Raw genomic sequence first — 12,777 nt, forward strand, 5'->3', positions numbered from 1 at the left:
TAACCAATTAAAACATTGTTCCAATGATGGTTGATTCCCACAAATAGTGCACATATTAAGTTATACTTATTAGTTCAATAAGTAGTCTAAAAAATAGCATTCTCAAAACAGTCATAATCAAATTTTGATCCACCGTCTCCCCTTTTCGAATGCCAAACCCCTTGTTTAAAGCATATTTATTATAAAGGTTAGATGCTTCTCCTTAGGAACTCACTAGCATTCCAAGTTTAATTTCATAGTATTTACCCAATATTATATTTCATGATTTTCACTTTTTTTCATTGTCACCAACTATATCAAGAGCATTTTCTGAAAAATTCATTACTAGTCTAGCCTAATCATGAAAAAGAATATTGAATGAACAACTTGAATAGACAAAACTCATAGTTTTCCATAATTACACAACTAGAGACTTAAAACTAAAGATATATATATATATATATAATAAAAAAATAAAAAATAAAAAAGACAAAGGAAGAGATAGATTGAATACCTTAGCAGAGACTTTTAGAAAGAGACTAACTATTGGAATCAATTCCTTTAACAAACCGAATAGAACAAAAGCATCACATCCCTACACCAATGCCAAATTCAAAGAGATATAGATCAGTTTCAATATCCTGATGAGTTTCTTAAACTGTTTGTTTCACAAAAACTGGGATATATATCAAAAATAAACTTCTTGTTTAGCTATCACATATACAACAAGTTTCAGGTTCTAGTATTCCTATCTATCTCCTTTCCACACTAAAATGAGCCTTTGCATTATTTTGTGTGGTGATAAGTGAAAAAACCCACCTATAGTTGCAAAGAAATAAAAAGAAACTGAAAAATTGATCTCCTTTCCACACTCAAATGTGCCTCCCATCTTCTAAAATTTTATCAGAAAAGAAAAAAAAAAAAAAAAAAGAAGAAAATGTGTCTCCCATCCGTAGTTGCAAAGAAATAAAAAGAAAATAAAAAATTTATCTCATTTCCACACTCAAATATGCCTCCCAGCAGTAGTTTGCAAGTAAATAAAAAGAAAATGAAAAAGAAGATGTGAAAAGGTATTGAAAAGAAGTAGATAAAAAGGAAAAATTACCCCTTTGTGTCATTGGGTGTTGGAATTGGTGACTAAGAAAGTAGTGCGGGTTCTTACGATGACACTAGAAATAGAATAAAGATGATTTTTGAGGTTTTCAAATGAAAGTTCAAATGTGTGTATAAACACCCTTGAACGTTTAGACCCCCAATATACAAATTACCAATACAAGCTTTATATCAAACAATTAATGTGCAGAACATGAACAAAAGCTTAATACATAATTGGTAAACAATCTAAGCCAATTAAAAACACATCCACAGCAGAAAATAAAAGGCAAAGATAAAGGGAAGGAAGATGCAAACACAAGGACAACACGCGATGTGTTATCGAAGAGGAAACCGAAGCCCTCGGCGTAAAACCTCTCCGCCACCCTCCAAGCGGTAAACAATCCACTAGAAAATATAGTTGGGATACATGGACAGCAATAGACCCTCCAAGCCTAATCTACCCAATGCACCTATGCCCTCCAAGCTTCTTGCTCCAACGAGGTTGCGCCGAACCTTTTTCTTTTCAAGCTTCTCAGATTCCGCTACTAGACCGTAGAATCAACCAATGAAGATTGGTTCCTTCCTAACTGCTTCCCAGAAATCCAAACAGCTCTCTCACAGTAATGATAATGGTGAGAACCAGGTTTGATAAGATGCCTCTCAAGGATTTGACAATGGAGAGGAAGAGAGTTGAGGAATTTGAAGAGACTCTAATGTATAGATTGTTGGTGAATCAATTTTGTTTTTCTTTAGGGTTTCTCTCTTAAAATTCTCTCTGGAAGCTCTCTTACAATCGTGGGTAAAAGGGGTATTTATACTGGAGTAAGAGAGGAATGTGAAATGTCAGGTTTTATAAAACAGGGGTGACTCGCAGCTTGACCTCGCGGCTTGACTAAGTCGCGAGATCCAGTCGCGAGATAACCGTATGGCCAATTGTCCTGTTTTTTCCTGTAGTGCTCCAGCTTGTATGACTGTTCATCTTCCAGCATGCTTGGCATGTGTGCTGCGTCTGGCGGCTTGCAGCCATGAGTCACCCGCGAGGCCAAGCCGCGAGTCTCTGTTTTCTTGCATACTCTTGAGCAAACTTCACTCTATCTCACTTACTACCCTTACATCAAACCCACCTAAATACAGGGTTACTAAATGTTGAATTACAAGCAAATTTGGTACGGAATAAAGCCAATTAGATGGTTGAATAAATTCAACCTTACAATCTCCCCCTTTGGCTATTCCGTGACAAAACCCTAAAACAGACTCTAGACTTAACATGTGAGTTGGGAACAATTGAACAAAACTCACTCACACCTAACTCTAGAAGCTGTGAAGCACTTGAATCATAAGAACATGGAACTCCTGAAATACAACAATACACCATGATCATTGTATGCAGAAAAACATGAAATGCATATGAAGCAAGCTTAAGGTGATCAAGCAAATATGGAGTTTAAGAAACAAGCCATGGCTTGATCAACTAAGTGAAGACCACAAGGTAGTGATCACAGTGCTCATTCACACTTGGAATGAACACAAGGACATACAAGTTAACAAGCACAAGGCAAGATACTTGTATGCTCAACACTCAACCAATGCATAATACACTAAGTATATGCATCTAGGAACAATCCTACAAGGGCACAAGAGTGACAGTACATAAATCAGAATGTAAGACATTTAGATTGAAGTACTGATTTCAACATAGCATAAAAGCTGCATTAAGCAAGGTACATACCATAAAGCCTACAAAATATGCATAAAACAATAACCCTAAAAGCTTACATAAGAACATGGGTACAAAAACAATGCATCCTGAATATCATCATCAAAATATATAAAAGATTAAACCAAAAATATAAGTTATGAGTTAAAAACAACTATACACCAAAACCACAGTGTATCTAAACCATATAAACATCAAATACCCAAAACATAAACATATAAAAAACAAAGTCTCTGATTTTGACAACTCCCCCTCAACACATTACTCCCCCTTAAGAGCTGCTTTTCTGCTTCTCATCAACAATGTCATCAACAACAGAAAGAAACATCTCCCCCTTTTTGACCGGAATGGCCAAATGGTCACTGTCCATGCTGGGTGGTGAAGCTGTCAAGTTTTGCAGACAAAATATCAATCTGGTCTTGCATGGCTCTCATCCTCTCAGAGTGCTCAGGCTGGACTCCTCTGATCCCATCAAGTCTTTCCAGAATGATTTGAAAAGCATCTGGAGGTGTATCTGAAGAAGTTAATGCTCTAGTCCTTTTGCCACTCCTCCTGGGTGTTGAGGTTGATGCATGTCCTGCTGCCTCTGCCTCAGTCTCCATTGGGACACCCTCTCCTTCATCACCTTCATCTTCTTCTCCTGGAAGCCTAACACTTATCCTTTTGCAGGTAGGCTTGTTAATTGCAGAGGGTGTGGACATGGGACTGATGTCTTGAGGGATTGGAACACCCTTCTTTCTAAAGATCCTCATTAGCAAACTAGGAAAGATCAATTTTGGCCTAGAGGTTGTTCTTGTTTCATCCACAATGGTGTCATATATGTGGGAACTTATATCAATGAAATTCTTTTCTTTGAGATCCATCAGAAAAATTGCTCTTGCACAGTTGATTGTAGTCAACTTATTTATGGGATAGAGGTTAAACATCATGATTATTGTTAGACACCTCATGTCCACTGGAAAAGCGGTGGTATTCAGACATTTCCCTTCTCTCTGCCCACCTATCCTTTGTTGAACTATTTCAATAAAAACACTCCTATCCTTGTAATTGATAAATTCCTGATCTTCTAATCCTTCAAGCCCTAGCACATCATCAATGACATATGCATCCAAAATGAATTCTTTACCTCTAACCCAGCAACTTAACTCATTCTCCCTTATCACAACATTTGAATAAAACTCCCTAATCAGGGGTTTACACACTACAGGGAGATCACTCAGAAGCTTTTCCCATCCTCTCCTTTCAAAACAGCTGGGGATAAAGGATTTTCTTAAATCCTCCAAATCTACAAATCTTTCTTGAATAATTCCTGCTTTCAAGAAGATATCCTTATATCTCTCAAAGTGTTGAACTGACCTAAACAGTTTAGAATCCATTTTCAATCTTTTGTCAGCCTTCTTTGCAGGAGTTTTCTTCTTCGGAGGTGAGGGAGCCATCTGTAAACAATCAGAAGAGGCCACAACAGCATAGAACAATATATGTGTAGAACTACTGAGTACCATGTAATTAACAAAGAAATTTCAGCCACACAGATGAATTTGAACACTTAAACAATAAGCTACTTAGATCAACCACATGGATAAACAAGCCTAAAATAGGAAACACAAGAACAACAGGGAGAATGCAGGGGAGAATTAAATCAGCAGATATAGAAACTATCCTAAAGGCAGATATATGTCAATGAGACATATAATGAAAAGAAAATGATATGACTCATAATCAGCATTGTGAAACTAACAGATACTCCCAATAGATTTACACAATAGAACATGCACATTCAGCACAGTAAAACTCACATCCACAAACGGAACATTTTGAAACAACTCAACAGCTCAAGTTCAGATAAAATAAAAGAAACACTTAGCTAAGCACAGGATGAAGACCAAAAAAGAAACAACTAAGATCATTTCAAAATCTAGCAACAGCATCCGCAAGCTAAGCATGAACATAGAGCAATAGCCTAAACACAAACCCATCTCTAAAACATAAACAAATGCGAAAAATCAAGGGGGAAAAACACAAAATCAAGTAGAAATGAGTTCAAGACTGAAAACCCATACCTGTTACTTGAAGAATTTGAGCAGAAAATACGCAACAATGGAGATTGGAAATGGGAGCACGGAGTGTTTGGGAAGGAGATAGTTTAGAGAGAAGATGAACAGTCACAAAAGTTCGAGAGAAAACTGAAAAAGATTTAAAAACTGCCCCTATTTTTGCCAAACACGCGTTTTTTGCGACTAAAGAGAGTCGCCAGTTCAAGCCGCCAAAACACTCAAGGACAAAAATTTGAAAAATTTTTCTAAGTGTTTTTCGCGACTGGAAGATCTACCCGCGAGTGAGTCGCGAGCTGAGCCATGAAAATCTCTGAGTAACCCTCGCGACTGGACCTTCCACTCGCGAACAAGTCGCCAAAAATGACCCGCGAAGATGCGACTGAAGCTCGATACTCGACTTACCCGCGACTGAGTCACCAAAACAGGGCAAAACTGAGTTTTTGAAATTTTCAAATTTTTCAACAAAATACTTTCCAAAAGCACCTAAAAACACTCAAAAATCTTTTTATGCTTGAATTAACAAAGATTGAGCATGTGAAAACACATTTCATCAAGTACAATCACACAAATGAATATGGCATTTATTGAATATAAACTTGTGTTTTGTGTGTGGATATCAACAATGAGATAGTCCTTAGTCTAATGTAAAACTTCAATGATCAATTCAACCAAGACATACACAATTAGCACTAGATCATGTGACTCATCTCAAATATAGAAATATGTATATATGACCTCCCACAAAACTTGATAACATAACTTGGAGCTATACATTTGACTCCACTTTTAATCATAACATTTGATCTTTTTGATCTTTTGAGGCAATCACCTCTCATTGTGAGAGTGATATTTGATATTTCACTTTAATGAACAAGCCTTTGACTTTTTGAATAAACATTTTCTTTAATATAAGGTCGCTTACCCTTTTTCCTAGTTGAATATTAGAATGTGCGACAGGCTTTTGCAGCTCAATATCTCTTTTCATTTGGAGATTTACATTTGGTGAGCTCTTTTTAGCAAAAACAAAAATAAATAGTGGGAAGATATATAGACACAAGTCTATGCATGTCTCAAGATCAACATAACCATTCACTAATCATTCATGACAAGTTTGAAGATCTATTTACAACAATCACATAGATTTCAAGATTTCTCCCACAGAGATATGAGTGCAAAGAAACAAGCAATGCTCGAAAATGCACAAAGTCATTAGCACAAAGGTACAAGGCAAAACAGGTTTTGAGACAAATGCTCAACAATGTCAATCAAACTTTTTGATTTTCTAATTTTTATGTGATTTTTGGATTTTTGACACTAGAAGAAAAAGATTGATCAAAGGCGAAATAAAATAAAAGCATGCACAAGTAGACAAGCAAACAACCAACAACAAAGACACCAAGCAAACAAACAAACATCGTCACAAAGCATAGGAAGTATTAATGCATGGACATGTTGTAATGCTTATGCATGAGTACCCTTTTTCACCCACACGTCACTTGCGTTTGGGGTGATTTCCTTATAGGATTGGGTACGGGAGTTAGGGCTTTCAAACCTTCGTGAGAAGCTTTCCAAGCAGTTGGTGAATGCACCAATCATCTTCATCGCGTTCATAATTCCGGGATCACCATTCTGATCTCTAGATTTTTCACCTGCCCAATTTCTTCTATCATTTCTAGGTCCTTCTGACCTTTGAGGAGTTGCACTATTCTTTACTCTCAGCTTTTGGCAATTTGGTCCAGTATGCCCTTGAAGTCCGCAATAATGACACACATAAGTTGCTCTAGGACCTCTTTGTGGTCGTGGGCGTGACTTGGCACGAGATTTAGACCTGCCCACAGATTGATTACGGGGATTCAACAACCGTTGGTTCACCACATTCTTCTTCTCCTCCATCTTGAGCTTCTCATCAGTAAGGTCAACTACAACTGGATCTTTGGTCTTTACAAACTTCACTTCTTTAGTGACATTTCCAGATGAGCTACTTCCTTCGGTATATCCCAATCCGGATTTGTCTGAAAAGCTCTTTTAAGATGAAATAACATCATCTAGCTTCTTGGTGGTAACCCTCTCTATTTTAGCATTTGCTTATACAACCTCTTACTCAAGAAATCTCACTTTTGTGTAAGTTTCGGACAGCTCACCATTCAGTGTTTCTATCTCACATTTGGCCTCCCTATATCGGATTAGGAGACTTTTGTAGTCCTCCTCTCCCTTCTTCATTTTTCTTACAGCAGCCTTGGCCACCCTTGTGTACTCACCCGACTTCTCCAGGAGTGAGTTATAATTCTCTTGAAGATTTGTTGTGCTTTCATCTTCTTCAGCATCTGATTCTTCAACAATTCCCAGTGATTCATCATCACTATGTTCTCCAAGGTCTCGTACAAGCAGATTCAACTCATCTGAAGACTCAACATAAGCAATAATCATAAAAGCTGAATAGTTCCCCTCTCCATCACAACTTTCTTCAGATTCTGAGTCAAATGAATCCGAGTCACTCAATGTCGTGGCATACACTTTGCCTTTCGATTTCAAATAATTCGGACATTCCTTCTTAAAGTGTCCATGCCCGTTACATTCGAAACAAGTGACACCTTGTGTAGGTTAGGATTCTTTTCCATCTTTCTTTTTGAATTCCCTTTTCTCCCTTCTAGAACTTTGGAATTTTCTTTTATCATCAAATTTGCCATTATTTTTGAATTTCAAGAACTTTCTGAAATTTTTGACAAGGTATGCAACATCTTTGTCAACCACATCTTCTCCCGATGAGTCTTGATCTTCCACATTTTCATTAATGGTCTTAAGAGTAAGAGATTTACTCTTCCGTTGATTTGGCAGCGACATCTCATAAGTCTGAAGAGAACCAACCAGCTCCTGGACTTTGATGTCATCAAGGTCCTTACTCTCTTCAATCGCCGTCACTTTAGCACGAAAACTTTCCGGCAATGATCGAAGGATCTTCCTTACTATTTTTGAATCCTCCGTTTTCTCCCCCAAGTTGAACTTACTGACAATCACCTCATTTAGCTTCCCATAAAAAGAGTCAAAAGATTTATCCTCACTCATTTTGAGCTCCTCAAACCGAGTGGTCAACATTTGCAACTTGGTGTCTTTCACTTTCTTCGTGCCTTCGTAGGTGGTTTCCAAAATCTCCCATGCTTCTTTGGCAACGGTAATGTGAAAAATCCTGTGAAATTCATCTGGAGACACACCACAGAAAATGACATTGAGTGCTTTACTGTTAGCATTGGATGCAGCAAGTGCTGCGTTATCCCATGTGGATTTGGTTGCCTCAGGTCTGGTCCAACCAATCTCAATAGCATCCCAAACAGATTCATCAATAGAACACAGAAAAACTCTCATGCGAACCTTCCAAAACGCATAATTACTACCATCAAAATATGGAGGTGCATTTAGGGATTGAGACCGATCCATCTCAAAAGGGAGTCAAGGATCACACAATGGTAATGAAACCAATAACAGTGTACCCGCTCTGATACCAATTGAAAGTTCAAATATGTGTATAAATACCCTTGAACGTTTAGACCCCCAATATACAAATTACCAATACAAGCTTTATATCAAACAATTAATGTGCGGAACATAAACAAAAGCTTAATACAGAATTGGTAAACAATCTAAGCCAATTAAAAACACATCCACAGCAGAAAATAAAAGGCAAAGATAAAGGGAAGGAAGATGCAAACACAAGGACAATACGCGATGTGTTATCGAAGAGGAAACCGAAACCCTCGGCGTAAAACCTCTCCGCCGCCCTCCAAGCGGTAAACAATTCACTAGAAAATATAGTTGGGATACATGGACAGCAATAAACCCTCCAAGCCTAATCTACCTAATGCATCTAAGCCCTTCAAGCTTCTTACTCCAACGAGATTGCGCCGAACCTTTTTCTTTTCTAACTTCCCGGATTCCGCTACTAGACCGTAGCATCAACCAATAAAGATTGGTTCTTTCCTAACTGCTTCCCAGAAATCCAAACAGCTCTCTCACAGTAATGATAATGGTGAGAACCAGGTTTGATAAGATGCCTCTTAAGGATTTGACAATGGAGAGGAAGAGAGTTGAGGAATTTGAAGAGACTCTAATGTATAGATTGTTGGTGAATCAATCTTGTTTTTCTTTAGGGTTTCTCTCTCAAAATTCTCTCTGGAAACTCTCTTACAATCGTGGGTAAAAGGGGTATTTATCTTGGAGTAAGAGAGGAATGTGAAACGTCAGGTTTTACAAAACAAGGGTGGCTCGCGGCTTGACCTCGCGGCTTGACCTCGCGGCTTGACTAAGTCGCGAGATCCAGTCGCGAGATAACCGTATGGCCAGTTGTCCTGTTTTGTCCTGTAGTGCTCCAGCTTGCATGACTGTTCACCTTCCAGCATGCTTGGCACGTGTGCTACGTCTAGGGGCTTGTAGCCGCGAGTCACCCGCGAGGCCAAGCCGCGAGTCTCTATTTTCTTGCACACTTTTAAGCAAACTTCACTCTATCTCACTCACTACCCTTACATCAAACCCACCTAAATACAGGGTTACTAAATGCTGAATTACAAACAAATTTGGCACGGAATAAAGCCAATTAGATGGTTGAATAAATTCAACCTTTCATCAAAGAATACAAATTCCGATCTTGCTGGACCAGTGATGCACAGCAATGGCTATATTTGTAACCCAGGTCCGGGGTGAGAGAGAGAGAAAGGAGAGGGAGCATTTGAGACAAAGAGAGAAACATATAGGTTTTGCAATTTCAGGTTTGGTAAAGTGGGGAAGAAAGTGGCGCCGGTTTGAAATTTTTTAGGATAAAATTGTCTTTTGCTTTGGTCCAGTGCAACAAGCAGATGTGGTGCTCTTGGCACAAATGTCACTCATTTATTAGATAAGAAATACCAAAACAAATGTTGAAATAATATTACTGAAACATGGTATACTTTCTCCCCGTTAACCCATAACCCATTGTTTTTAACTCTTTCCTAGGTGAGATACTTTCCATTTACTTTATTCAGATTTTTTTTTTACTTTAGTATTCATTGTTTTATTTTTTATATTCCTTATAATATATTATTTATTATTATGGGTCAAAAAGAGCTACCATTTACTTTACATTTGCTTTATTCCTTAGATAGACACATTTCTTGCGCAAAAAGAGCTGCCCTACGAGTTGCCATGGCTTCTGCCATCTCCACCGAAAAAGGAAGAGGAATCCTCTGGGACGAAGCAGCAATGATCTCACCATCTGAGTCTCGAATCGCCACCCCGATACCTGCGCAACTTGAATTCTCAAACACAGCAGTATCAAAGTTCACCTTATATATACCTTCTGGAGGACGAGACCAACGCACATGAGCAGCAGGAACACTCGGCCCAGCATCAGACTTGCACGCATCAAAGAAATCCCGCACTAAGACAATTGCCCTCTCACCAACTTCCTTCAACGGCCAAGTTGGTTGGTTCTTTCTCAATCTATTCCGCCTCTGCCACAGACACCAAGAAATAGTAGAAAATAGAGCCACCTGATACTCCGAAGCGCTACATAATACCTCCTCCCATAACTCGAAAAAGCTCCAATATTGTTTTCTGTAGAACCTGACAAAACAAATATTAGATTTCCAAACTGCCTAGGCATGATCGCACAACCACAAACAATGGATTAAAGATTCCGTATGCTCATCACACATTGAATAGGAGGCTTCAACAGGGACATGTCGATGTCGAAGATTCTATTTTGTAGGTAGAGTCACGTGCAACTCGCCAAATAAAATGACGAATTCTATTTGGAGTCTTGATCTTCCATATCTCCTTCCGTACATTGCTCTGCCCATCCATTTGTCTCCAACATCCGATAATCCCCAGTAGGAGTTACAGGCCAAATCAACAGGTCTTCAGCATACTCTTCACTCACTGGAATCCGTTGGATCAACTCAGCCTCCCACGGCAAAAAAATCCTTTCCACTAAACCAGGATCCCACACCCTTCTACCTTCCAAAAACAGGTCCTTCACAAAGAGAGCATCAGTGTTAGTCCTTGGAGAAACAGCCTTACTGTTGGAATGGTCCGGCAACCAATTATGCTCCCAAATTTTAATAGACTCTCCATTCCCCACTCTCCAAACAGCAGCTTTATTAATGACATCCCTTGCCTGTAAAATACTCCTCCAAGCAAAAGAACATCATGGATGAACCGGAGCTTCCAGGATGCTACCATTAGGAAAATATTTCGCACTAAAGACCTTATAAAGTAAACCAAGTGTTGGAAAGACTCGTCTCAAGGAAAGAGGCATGTTTACTGATGAATATTTGTATTGCAACACTGCTGGTTTTTCACTTTGTTTTAGTGTGTTTTCATTACATTGTAATCATAAGCAGATATTTTTCTTTTCTTACATTGGTTTTTCCTACTGCAATAAGATCCATGTGGTTAGTGGGTGACATTATTCTTAATTATGATGGTTAGTGAACAAAGTTATTTGTTTTTCATAGAAAGTAACGTCTCAAAAAAAATTCTGAAATATTTCTTTTCAAAATTAAATGGATTTTAGGTTTATATGTGGTCTTTTAATTTTATGAATGATCCTAGGCAGATGGATTGGCGTAAAACCTCAAGCCGAACTGTGATTATCGATGTCCTGTCAAGGTCAAAAAAAAAAAAAAAAACTATGTTTGTGCTTTGTTTTTGTTTGTTTGTTTATATATATATATATGATATAGTTAAGTTCTTATAGCAAGTGATGTGCTATAATATATGTACAATATTTTCCAAAACTATATTGCATAAAATATTACAATATTATCCGTGCATTACACGGGTAACTTACGGGTTACTATAATCAAAGGAGTGTGTTACTTAAAAGGGATGGAGCATCTGTGAACATATGGCAAGACCTATGGGTGCCTTGGATTGAAGGATTCATTCCAAAACCAAATGCAGTTCCCACGGCCCAAAACCCACTTGTTGTGTCCCACTGTCCCAGCTTATTGATCATGAGCTCCATGAGTGGAAATATAGGTTCGTCATTAATACATTTGATCCCGAATCTGCCCAAGCCTTCCTATCTCTTCCCTTGCCTTTTCACTCCAGCAGGAGGCTAGAGACAAGCTCATTTGGACTCCAAGCTCCAAAGAGATATTCTTGGTTAACTCGACATTCAAGCTCTTAACCAACCAATCTGCAACACCTACTTCCCAAGAGCTACCATGGAGGAAACTGTGGAAAATCAAAGCCTCTTAGAGTAAGCAGGGGCGGAGCCACATAGTGGCTTGGGGGGGCCGTGGCCCCTGCAAAAAAAAAAAAAAATTTCCCATTAGACTATGAAGAAAAAATAATTAGGCCCCCCAACCTAGGCAGCCGCCCCCCCTCCCAATTCTCACCCATTCTCCCAGGCCTCAATCAAAAATATAGTAACATCCTCAGATTAAAACAAAAAAAAAATTATCTATTCTACTTTCAACAAAAAAAAAAAAAAAAAAAAAAAAAAAAAAAAAGCCCAAAAAAAATTGAACTAAAATCTGAAAAAAAAAAAAAAAAAAAAAAAAAAAAAAAAAAAATTCACAGAGAAGCCCACGGCAAGCTAAGCCCACGGTGAGCCCAGTAGCTCGCTCACGGCAAGCCCACGCATTCTCAACCGAAAAAAAAAAAATATATTACAGAGAATCAGAAAATCCAACCATCACGTCGCTGGCAGAGAAATCAAATCGGTGGCAGATACCACAATGCTCGATACTGCCTATACAGAGCAAATCAAGCTCAACAGCAAACCAAACTCAACACTCAACAGCAAACCAAACACAGAGAGAAACACAAAGAACACAGAGAGACAGAGGTTTTTATCTAAAAAAAAAAAAAAATCCCCAATACACAAATAAAAACCAAACCCCAGCAAACCCACGGTCACGTCGTGCGCTCGTCGTCGTCGCCGTCGCCCCCTCATCG

The sequence above is a fragment of the Quercus lobata genome, chromosome 4 (assembly GCF_001633185.2).
Source record: "Quercus lobata isolate SW786 chromosome 4, ValleyOak3.0 Primary Assembly, whole genome shotgun sequence".
In the NCBI taxonomy this organism is placed as follows: Eukaryota; Viridiplantae; Streptophyta; class Magnoliopsida; order Fagales; family Fagaceae; genus Quercus; species Quercus lobata.